Source organism: Nyctereutes procyonoides, unplaced genomic scaffold, assembly GCF_905146905.1.
Source record: "Nyctereutes procyonoides isolate TBG_1078 unplaced genomic scaffold, NYPRO_anot_genome, whole genome shotgun sequence".
In the NCBI taxonomy this organism is placed as follows: domain Eukaryota; kingdom Metazoa; phylum Chordata; class Mammalia; order Carnivora; family Canidae; genus Nyctereutes; species Nyctereutes procyonoides.
Window position 1 is genome coordinate 53,342,094 of NW_026575142.1, and position 11,709 is coordinate 53,353,802.

The following is an 11,709-nucleotide window of genomic DNA, read 5'->3' on the forward strand; positions in this document are numbered from 1 at the left end:
CATCCCTCTGTTTTAAAAGCTGCATAACATTAATGTGCAATAATGAATAAAAATCATTGGTCTAGAGAGAAAGACTGAAGATCAACCATTACAGTTTTTTGATAAAATTTAATATTTAATTATTCATCAATAATAAGAAGTAATAATCAATTATCAATGCTAATTAATAAAAATAAATTACCCAGGGTGTGAAATGAGAGCAAATGATGCCAACTTGCCACTTAGTATTTCTGGGATTGGGAGTCAACAGTTAATCAAACGGCATAATGCTTCAGTAAGACATGAAAGGAAATGATGTCTCTACTCTGTCAGGAGAGTCTATACAACCTCTTGTGTGTTTGATGTCTCTTCCTGGAGCAGATACTTGGCTTTAAGTGCTTACTGCATATTTGAGGTCTAGGGTTGAATGTTATGTGTTGCACTAGAAAAGTAGACTCACAGAGCTGGAAGTGACCTTCCAGAGCTGGATGAAGACTAGATTCTCCAGATTCATTTATAGATGGGGAAACTGAGGCTCAGAGGGTAATTCACTCACCATAAGAGGCAGCACTGCATAGTGGAGGGAATCACTGGTGTGCAACTCACGGCTCTTACACCTTCCTTGGAGTCAGCCCTCTTGGTCCAGAAACGAGTCATATGCTACAGCCAGAGCCTCCAGAAATCTATAAGCACAGTGAGCAGAATGCCTCCATTGAAATTTTGCTTACTGGTTACTGGGTATTTTATACCATTATTTATATTTTTTCATCATTCGACAACTGTTTATTAAGTTTCTGACAAGTCATGTCAGGAACTTAGCAGACCTCATTAAAAGTAGTTATTTTGTCATACTACAATTATTTGTAGACTTATTTAATAGACCCAGCTCTCCTGATTTCCACTTCAATATTTACTTAATGGCATGTCATACTGACCTCGTTGGCGGATGAAGAGGGCTGAAAAATTGAACTATTCACCCAGCTGGGAAAGTGGGACTGAGACCTTGATCCTGGACCCACTGTTCTCTCTGCAAGCAGTGTGGGACCTTACGAGGTCAAAGGGCCAAACGGACATTGGCTATCATTAGCCACTAAAAGCTCCTCCTAGCTTTTCCTCCTTTCTCTGAAAATAGTACTTAAAAGGAGAGAGAAATAAAGGAAAGAAAAGAAAAGGCACTCTGTTTGATGTACTGTATGTTGGAGGGTTCTGGAAAAATTTATAATGTGTTCTGAGCTCAGAGACAAAATTTTCCGAAAGGACATTTATACTATTTTCTTCCAAGAGTCTGCATCCTGTTATACTCTGGAAGAAGTGACCTCATGGTGTTTGTATTTGTCTCTCGCACAAAACCTCTTTTATAGTATTAATGCATGTGCGGATCTTAGGATATGTAATACATGAAGCTCTGACTTGGGCAGGTCATTCAAGGAACAGGCTGCTGCTTTCATAGCAGCGTCATCTTCTTGAATAGTGGCTGGGAGGGGGAGAATTGGATAGGATGAAGTCCGATGCCAAGTTCCTTGGAACATATATATGCCACAGCAATCGAAGGAACCTAATAAAAGCAAGAGAATATTAACCAGTGATACATGTTATTAGTCTCAGAGGAACTGGCAGTAATCGCTGTAATCCCTTACAGCCTATTAGAATTATAAGGTGATCGCTTGCACATTACCTCATTTGTATAATACTTTACAGCTTATAAAGTACTTCCCCATAGATCATCTTAGTTGTTTCTTCCAACATCCTTGTGAGATATGCAGCACTGGTATTATCCCAAATTTATGGGTAAAGAAACTGAGGCTTTTTTTTTATTTTAAAGATTTTATTTATTTATTCATGAGAGACACAGAGAGAAAGGCAGAGACACAGGCAGAGGGAGAAGCAGGCTCCATGCAGGGAGCCTGACGTGGGACTCGATCCCGGGTCTCCAGGATCACACCCTAGGCTGAAGGCGGCGCTAAACCACCGAGCCACCCAGGGATCCCCGAAACTGAGGCTTTGAAGGAAATTAAAAATGTGTGAATTCTTTTACATAGGACTTGACCACATCAAGAGCTCTGTTATACACACGAATTCAGTTGGTTTCCACAAGAAGTATCTGTGGTAAATAAAATTATTATTAATCCCATTGTGCACATAAGGAATCCAAGAGACAAGAGGGAATGGCTTAACCTAAATTTCGCAGCAAATTAAGTGACAGAGTGAGAAGTTGGGTCCAGGCTGACTCTTTAAAAAGTGCTCTTTCCACTATGTACAACTGCCTCTTGCTGTACAGATCATGGGCTTGGAGTCAGCCAGACCTGAGTATAAATCTTGGCTCCTACACAGGCAAACTGTAGGGTGAAGTCTGAGAAACCACTTAACCTCTCAAAGCACAACTTTCTTTTCTTTTCTTTTTTTTTTTTTTAAAGCACAACTTTCTAATCAGCAAACTAGGAAAAGTAATACCTACCTCATGGAGTTACTGTGAGGCAAAAAATGACCTAATGTTTGTAAAATGTTTAGCATCGTGCTTGACACACAGAAAGGGCTGTTACTGCAATAAATTTTATCTCTGGCCCCCTCTGGTGCACAAGCCCATTCTGTCCCAACTTTAGTCCCACCGGCGCTGCCTCAAAGCTTTGGAAAAGGTTATTTTTTCCAACTGAAGCTGTGGATCGCTTTCTGGGCAGTGCGGGAAGATCTGCACTGGTATCTGGAACGGAAGTCCAGATTTAAGGAGCCAGCGCTTTCATGTCCCTGCCTTCATGGCTCCTAGAATTCCTGCAAGCCCCCTCGTTTCCAGCCTCTGTTCCCAGATAAAGTGAGAACTATGGTCAGAAGGAAAACATACTGGAGCTCTGTCTGAACATCTGGTTAACATTCCAGAGCCCAAGACCCCACACTAAGAGGACCCTGCTCTCATTCTCTCGCTCTCTCTCAGGGGCATCTCATCAACCTCAGCTATCTCTGCTGCCCCTCCAAGAAACCAAGCACCTGAAACTCAAGGTGGGCTTGAAGCAAAACAAGGCTTACAGTCAGGGAATAATAAAAACTTGTAGAGATCAGCCCCAATCACTTATTTGTTAAACATGTTGGTATTTCTTGTGGGAAATAGATATTTCTCGAAGCTTTCCCCTCTTCCAGAAACTCGACACTGTATTAGGGCGGAGTGATCAGCATGACCAGGCCCTGCCTGGCTTTACAGCCTCCCATGCATCTTGCAGCCCACTGGTTCTGCACAGTGTTCAGTTCTCCAAACACTCCTTGCCACTCACATTCAGTGCGTTTGCACAATTTCTCTTTTTACCAAGATTTACCAGCAGTACTTACTGCCTGAACTGTCGCTGCAGGGTGGGTTGCTATTCTTCCCAAAGGTATTGTTCAAGAAACTCCTAAAAAATACTCCTGAGGGGCACCTGGGTGGCTAAATCAGTTAAGCATCTGCCTTTGGCTCTGGTCATGATCTCAGGGTCCTGGGATCCAGCCCCACATCGGGCTCCTTGCTCAGCGGGGAGTCTGCTTCTCCCTCTCCCTCTGCTCATGCTCTCTCTCTGTCTCAAATAAGTAAATAAATAAAATCTTACAAAAAAGAAAAGAAAAAGAAATGCCTCCTGGTTGCCTCTATTCCTGGGGAGCTGTCTGGAATAAAGTTGGTGATTTTATCTTTAACCACCTCCACTACAGCCCCTAAGAACTCTGCCTATGTTTAATGTTTGCACATCTATGTCCTTAAAAAGTCTCTGAGCTCACTGGGGTAGGTTTTTCTGTTGATTTATGAACCCCAACGCTAGGCATAATGACTTTTTTGAAAGTCAGTATGGAAGTTTTTGAATCTTAATCATTTTTACCTCCTGGACACCTTCGGCTACCTTGGACGTCTGTAATACTGTAATTCTTTTTAGTCATGACTCATAGTTGATGACAGTGTTAAGTCTTATTAAATATTAGTATGAAAATGATGATTTTTTTTCTGATCCAGGTTAATGGGCCTTTTGAGTTCTATCTCACATTCCTAAGAACTCCTATAAAAGTATGGAGTATTTAAAATCAGACTGAGATTCAAATGATCAACATCCCTCTACAGAAGGTAAATTTGACCTTTTGCGATTCTGTTTCAGATTGTTGTAATGCCTTGAGTGAGGTGGTGTGAGAAAAACAGAGGATACCTACAACGGCATCTAGCACATGGCCGCTGCTAAATAAATGCTGAAAGTTTTTAGTTGATTGAGACTTCATGGGATGATGAAAGAAGCCCCAAATACCTTGGATTTGAATCTTACCCTGCCTCTCATTAGTCATGTGATTTGGGCCTCTTTAAATGTCAGTTTACTCATCTGGAATATGGAGCCAAAAATACCCACTATGAAGCCTTTCTGTAACAAGTGTTACAGTAACATACTTTAGTATGGGCCTGGAAAATAAGAAATGAACAGTAGGCTGACTGATTGGCATTTTTAAAAAAGATTTTATTTATTTATTCATGAGAGACACAGAGAGAGAGAGGCAGAGACACAGGCAGAGGGAGAAGCAGGCTCCATGCAGGGAGCCCAATGTGGGACTCGATTCCAGGACTCCGGGATCACCACCTGAGCCAAAAGCAGATGCTCAACCACTGAGCCACCCAGGTCCCCCATGATTGGCATTTAAAAATATAATCAATTGCACTCTTTCAGGTCAGATTTCAGTTCCTAAATATATTAAATATTCTCAGAGTGATGATATAACTTTACCTACTCAGTCGTTATGAAAGTTAATGATAATTTATTGATTTTTAAATAGAAATAATAATATTTAAAGATGATATCAACTATATATATTTTTTTACAAACTTTTTTTTAACAGATGCCAATGATTTTTTTAAACATTTGAAGAAGGGAGATGGTTAAATAAGCAAAACATACTTCAGTTAAAACATCAATACAATTATAAAAAGATAAAGTTTTAAATGAACAGAAATAAATTACTTATTTCTTAGAAACTATTTTTATGACTAAAAATATTTTAAAAATATAATATAGGGACAAATAGTTAAAATAATGGACATAAATACAAGTAAATAAATATTTTGAAGGGAAAAAACTAATGAAATAATCTAAGCACGGAACAAATGCAAGGACTAAAGATTTATTGAACATAGGTGCCAGCAACATATGGAGAAGCCCTTTGATTAACTGCTCACTCTTGCATTTCCCTGCAGCTTCCCATCAGTGCTCCAGAGTCTCAAAGGCCAGAATGGTTGGCGTGTGTTGCACGTGAGCTGCACAACTCTGGCCACCCCAGAGAGCTCTTCCTAAGTTTCTAGCTGATGTTTAACATGAGAGTAAAACATTAACAGATGCTGTGTCTTAACTTTGCCTGCTGTCTTACTGGCTTTTCTCGTGGGTCCCTCTTGGCCGATGATCATCTGACACCAAGCTTGGGAAGCTGCCTGGTAAAGGGAGAGGTCGGGAAACGAAAGAGAGAGAGAGAAAGAGTCAGAGAAAGGAGTGGGGGTGCAGGGAAGAGGGAGGGAGAGAGAGATTGAGAGGGAAGATTATTTTGTGTTTTACTGGGAATTAAGATATTTGGAATGTAGATCCACTGAAGTTATTAACTTACTGTAGGAATTTGGGAAAGAGACACCTCCACCTCTCTGTGCCTCAGTTCCCTCATCTATAAAATAAAGCAATAGGATAGATGGCCTAAAATCCTTTTCTAGAGCTAGCAGTAATATTCAGTGCTTACACTGCAGTCTTGAATTACTTTTATACTTTTATAGCCTTACCAAAACATTAAAACCTCTATTAATAAGACTAATCCAACCATTTAAGTAGATAAGTTTTATCATTACATCAACAAAAGGGAGGAGGAAACTAATGATAATGTTTACTATCTGTCATACGCTTTCATACAGTTCTCATTTACATGATGCTAGACCTATAAGGTAGTCTTTCCCCATTTTATATTCTAGAGGTTAATCACTACTGCCAGGATATTAATTAGCAAGTCCAGGCTGTGATTGCTTTTATTTATTTACATTCTCCCCCAGTAGATACTGTTGAGCACCATGCCAGGTACTGAATTAGATGTAGGGATGTCGTAGGGAACAAAGTGTCTCCAAATATCTTATTTCTTTTTCTGCTACATTGAAAGCATATTCTTGCCATAATATCTTGAGAATGTCAAGGAACCAGATAATTTAAATTTTTCAGAATATATCAAGTATTTGGGGGATGGGGAAAACCTCTAAGTCACTTGAGAGTAGTTTAACAACATTTAGGCTCTGACTCTTCTCATTTTACATTTATAATGTGAACTTCATAATGAAAAAAAATGGATTAATCTCATCTCTATAAACACAAGGCATGCATATAGTTTTCTCTCTTTTTTTTTTAAGGAACCACACTAATACCTCCCAATTTTCACTACAAAATTGTGGAATATAAACAGCATTTTTAGAAAAAAGTAATTCTCTAATTAAAAGGCAAAATAAGTACTTGAGGAAAACACTATTAAAAGATTAGTTGAATAAAATGAATAATTATGGAATATTGAAATAAAAAAGATTTATCACAGGCATACCTTATTACTGAACACATTCCATACAGTAGACATTAAGCTAGGTACTATGCAGGATCAAAAACTCAAAAGAATTTAGATTTAAAAAAAAGAGAATTCCGATCATACCAAAGTGAATAAAGGATTCTGTTGATTTTTTTCAGGATTGCTGCTGCTATTATCACTGCCACTACTATTAAAAACAGCAATTCACATTTACTGTGTTCTCACTATTTGCCAAACACAGCATTAAGAGCTTTGAAAGCATCATAGCATTGGTCTTCTCAATACCTCTATAATATAGGCACCATCATTCTTTCCAGTGCATAAATGAGGATGTCAAAGAGTTAGGGAGGCTAAGTAACTTGCATACAGACACACAGAGAAAAAGTGGTAAGCTGATATTCAAAGAAGAATTCTTTAAAGATTTTTATTTATTTATTTAAGGTGGGGAGGGGCAAAGGGAGAAGGACAGACTCTCAAGAAGACTCCATGCTGAACTCAGAGCCCATTGCTGAGTGCAGAGCACAGAGCCAAGGTGGGGCTGGATCCCAGGATCTGAAAGAGATCATGACCTAAGCAGAAATCAAGAGGTGGTCACTGAAACTACTGAGCCACCCAGGCACCTCAAAGACAGATTCGTCTAAGTCCAAAGAGAATGTTCTTAGCATCTAACCTAATAGTCATGTTAAGTGATTACCTAAGTGATTACCAAATAGATAAAGCTGTTAATAATATAAAAATCGAGATATGAGCTGATCTGAGGCAAATAAGATGAGTTAAGATTCAAATGTATTCACTTTTAAGTGACAGTAAGACATAGAAGTGAATGTCCAGTGAGACTGCAACATGGATAGGGTTTAGATCTACTCCTGCAAAGAAGTCAGGCAAGGAGACAGCCTATGGCTGTGCTTAGAGTGCAGCACGCAGGAACTCTGAAGCTAATTATGGCAGGAGAGATGAGAGAACTTGACATACCTGAGCAGCTATAGAGAGGTGAGGACTTCTACATCTTCAGAAAAACCCTTGGTAGATTCCGTGGTCCTGCGCACATAGAGGCATGGTATAGGAGTTTAATATTTGTGCAAAGACCGAAGGGCTAGACATCAAGTGATCTGTTACATTTCAGGAAGTGGAGCCTTGGGTTCCTCCATTATATTGGATAAGGTAAAGTCTGGGAGATTCCAGTACAGTTTCTATTTTTCTTCTTCAAACTTTTTTTGACTATGACCCACAGTAAAAAACACATTTTTTATCACCATCCGGTACACATACTCAAATAGACGAATATATTTAGCTAACACAAACATCTCATAAAAAGGATATTTTCCCTTACTATGGTCATTACACTCTAACATTTTTCTACTATATTTCATTTTTTATATTGGTAGACACAGTTAACTAAATTAATTTCCCAGCCCACTAAGGATTATAGTCTGCTGCTTAAAAAGTATTGGCCGAATGATCACTACTAACAACCCATCTGCCTTAGAGGAGGAGGAAAATCTCATGTAGCCTATGAAACATGTTGACCCATTCTTGAAAATATGACACCTGAGGATAAAAGTGAGTTCAGAGTCATGAATTCAGTTGGGGGTCTGGGCACAGAGATGACGATTGAGACTCTGGAGTAGTTATTTGGAGGTAGAAAAAAACCATAGGAAGCAGAAAGTAAAAAACTGAACTCTACATAATACCTATAGTTCTGCAGTGGAATGAGAAAGATGAATTCAAGGAAGAAAAAAAACACCATGTTTGAGGACTTTAATAAAGTATAATTTATGGCAATTGTTTTGGAGTCAGGGATCATCGATCTATTTTATATTGATTCTTTTTTATAAATCACCAGTGTATGCTAGGGCATTGTGGACTACAAAATAATTTATTCTCACCGGGGCTGTGAATCTGTTTCTTGTCTAAAAATGTTTACCCAATTCCAGGAAAGATGGCTTGTTCTGCCATCTAGTGGTCTGTTTTATTACACCGTCAGCTGTAAATTGACAAGCTCTGGATCCGAAAAACCAGCAAATTTACCCAAAGACACATTCTAATTACTGTAAATGCTATGTGAATATTGAAGGCCAGTCAACAGAGCTAAACATTATAAAAACTTAGGTGGCTCTCCTCTTACAGTTGAATTTGGACACCTTTTCAAAATATTCCTTCTCATAAAATTCTAGGAAAAACTGTAAATGAGCTAGAAATAAGCTTAACATTCAGTGAGTAAGACAGTCCTGAAAAAAATTCTAGAACCCTGTCAAGGGACATGGAAGAGTGATAAGGTATGCTATGCTTATCAAAGGAAGACTCATTATTATAAATAGGCACACTTTTCTCAACTTTAGCTATAAATCAAAATCCCAGGAAAATCTCCAAAATGTTTATTTACAAATCGGTTCTTGTGTTTTTTAATGAAAGGGAAAATGTGAAACAATAACCCCTCAAAAGATAAGGTAAATAAATAACTTATTTAAAGGGTTATAAAGTATCATAAAATAATAGTTATTAAAATATGTAAAATTATGCAAAAATAGATCTGTAGACCAACTGAATAGCACACGGAGGCCAGAAAAAAATCATGAAAGATATTGAAATTAAGCTGATGAATAAAGTGACATTTCAAATCAGTGGGAAAAAGAGAGCAAGTATTCAATGAATGGTGTTACCAAAATGTGTTATGCATATTGAAAAAAAATAGTCATTTTCAACTTCAAGCCATATATTGGTATAAATTCCTTATGGCTTAGAGAGGTAAAAGTAAAACACAAAACTATAAAAGTGTTAAGGAGAAAATGCAGGGTAAATTTTATAACCATATGGTAGGGAAAATCCAAGCAAAACACAACCCCAGAGCCATAAAGAAAAGGTTTGACACACTTAACTGCATAAAAATTTTCAATTTCTCTGCGATGACAGACACCATAAACAAAGTTAAACAACAAGTGACAGACTGGAAATTACATTCAGGATACAAAAGTGCTTCTCCATGTACACATCAATAAGAAAACAAGTCAATAAAAAATGGGTGAATGATTTGGACCAGGATTCACTGAAGAAATACAAATGGACCAAACCTGATAAAGATGCTCAGGCTTAACACTGATCAGAAAAATGCAAATCAAAATCAGGTATTTTTACTTATTTTTAAAGTTTGGAAATACGAAGAGTGTGTAATAACACGCGGAAATGAGCACTCTCAAACACTCTAGAAGAGGAATCAACTGGTAAAACCGGCTTGGAAGGCAGTTTGGCAGACTCTATAAAATTTCTAAATGTACGTATTTTTGACATAGCAGTTCTACTTCTGGAATGAATCCTCAGGAAATACTCACATATGTTCACAAAGATTTATGTTCATTGCTTCATTTTGTTAAAAATACGAGTGAAAAATGGTAAAGACGTGAAAGCAAACTAATGTCTCTTGCTTTCCAAAACCTGACGATCTCCTAGCTGTCTCCCTTCCTCCATGGCCACCGAGACTTCGTTCCTGTTCATCTCCTCCTACTCCTTACCTCCTCAGGACTCAATCCTAAGACCTTCTTTCCATCCCTCCTCATTCCCTTGGTGACCTCCTCTGGCCTCTTGGTTCTGATTCAACATCTGCGACTCTCCACTTGATTTATGCTCCAAGCTCGTTGGCTCCTCCTCTGACCTCCAGATGCTTGCTGACATCTCTTTTTCTGTACCTTATATGCATTCTACCCATGACCTGAAAAACAAACTCTCGATCTCTTCTAAACCTGTCCTTGCCTCTACCTCCTACAGTTCAGAAAATAGAAATTTCATCATTCCAGGAGCTCAGGCCAAAATCCTAGAAGGCTTAATTTGAAACACTTTCTCTCATATCCTCTATTCAACTTGCCAGAAATTCGTAGGGCCCTACTGTGTCTGTAGTCTCAAGACATACGAAGATTGAAGCTCGCCAACACTGCTCACCTCCTCCATTCTGAGCCATCACCATCTCCTATGGGAATGACTGAAACAGCCTCCTAACAGGTGTCCGGGAGGTCTGCTCCCTAATGTGATCTGCTTTTAAAGGAGCAGATAGAATGATTCTTTTAAAATGAAAATCAGATCCTGTCTCTCTCCTGCTTACAATGCTCCACTGGCTTCCCATCTCACTCACAGAAAGCCAGCGTTTTTACAAAGCTGTATAACCTTGACCTGAACGTCATTTCCCCTCCTCCCAACACTCCCTCTCCTTGATTTTCTCCCCTTCCCACTTACCCACAGCTAAGCTCTCTCCTGACTCACCCTACTCAGGACACTTCGCCCTCCTTCCAAATCTTCCAGCTCCAGAGATAACCATGGCTTAGGGCCCATTCACCTCCATACCCTCTGCCTGTATTTCTTCACTTGCTCCCTGACCTATTTTCAGCCTTTACTCTCCCGACCACTATTTAAAATGGCACATTTCGTCATTACCACCTGAGTATATCATGTGTACATTTTATGCTTTACAAATCCGTGTATTTATTTTCTGCCTCCTCCAACATTGCTTTTAACTGGGCTTTTGTTTGGTTAGCTGGATGATTCTGTTTATTATTATTCACTTATGTACCTCTAGCTCTTAAAATAGTTCTGGCACATGAAGGTATTCAGTAAGGAGCTGATTGAAGGAATGATAGAAGTCTACCAATAGGAGAGTATCATAAGACACTGAACTTTAAAAAATCATTCTTCTGTTCCTCAAACGGCCTTTGAGAAACTATGGCATCAACTTTATTTTAATCATAATGTTTTATTGTTGGCCTCCTGGGTGGCTCAGTCTGTTAAGCCTCCCAGGACTCTTGAGATCAGCTCAGGTCATGATCTCAGGGTCATGAGACTGAGCCTTTTGTTGGCACTCAGGATGCATCTGCTTGAGATTCTCTTTCCCTCTCGTGCCTACTCCTCTCTAAAATAAATAAATAAATAAATAAATAAATAAATAAATAAATAAATAAAATGTTTAAGAAAATAATGTTTTATCACAAAATATATGATTTCTGATATTTTTAATATTGTGCACATGCTTTAAATACATCTTCATCTAAATCTAGGTGCTGTAAATCCACTCACTCAATTTATAGAAAATGGTTGCCATATAATCCAAATAGCAAAGATAGTTCTTATATTTGTGTCCAAAATGTTTTACTTTGTTTTCAGTTCAAACAGCATATAAATAACTGGGAAAACCAATTCTAAGCTATTCCAATTGCATGATAA

At 38.4% G+C, this 11,709-nt stretch overlaps 1 long non-coding RNA gene across 1 annotated transcript; it reads right to left on the reverse strand.

Moving 5' to 3' along the window:
- Positions 1-587: 587 nt before the first annotated feature.
- On the reverse strand, positions 588-10,073 carry LOC129498384 (uncharacterized). Its single transcript, XR_008662117.1, has 3 exons — positions 10,014-10,073; positions 7,480-7,545; positions 588-662 (listed from the first exon to the last, which is right to left on the reverse strand). It is a non-coding gene; the product is annotated as an uncharacterized LOC129498384 (long non-coding RNA).
- Between the last annotated feature and the right edge of the window lie 1,636 nt (positions 10,074-11,709).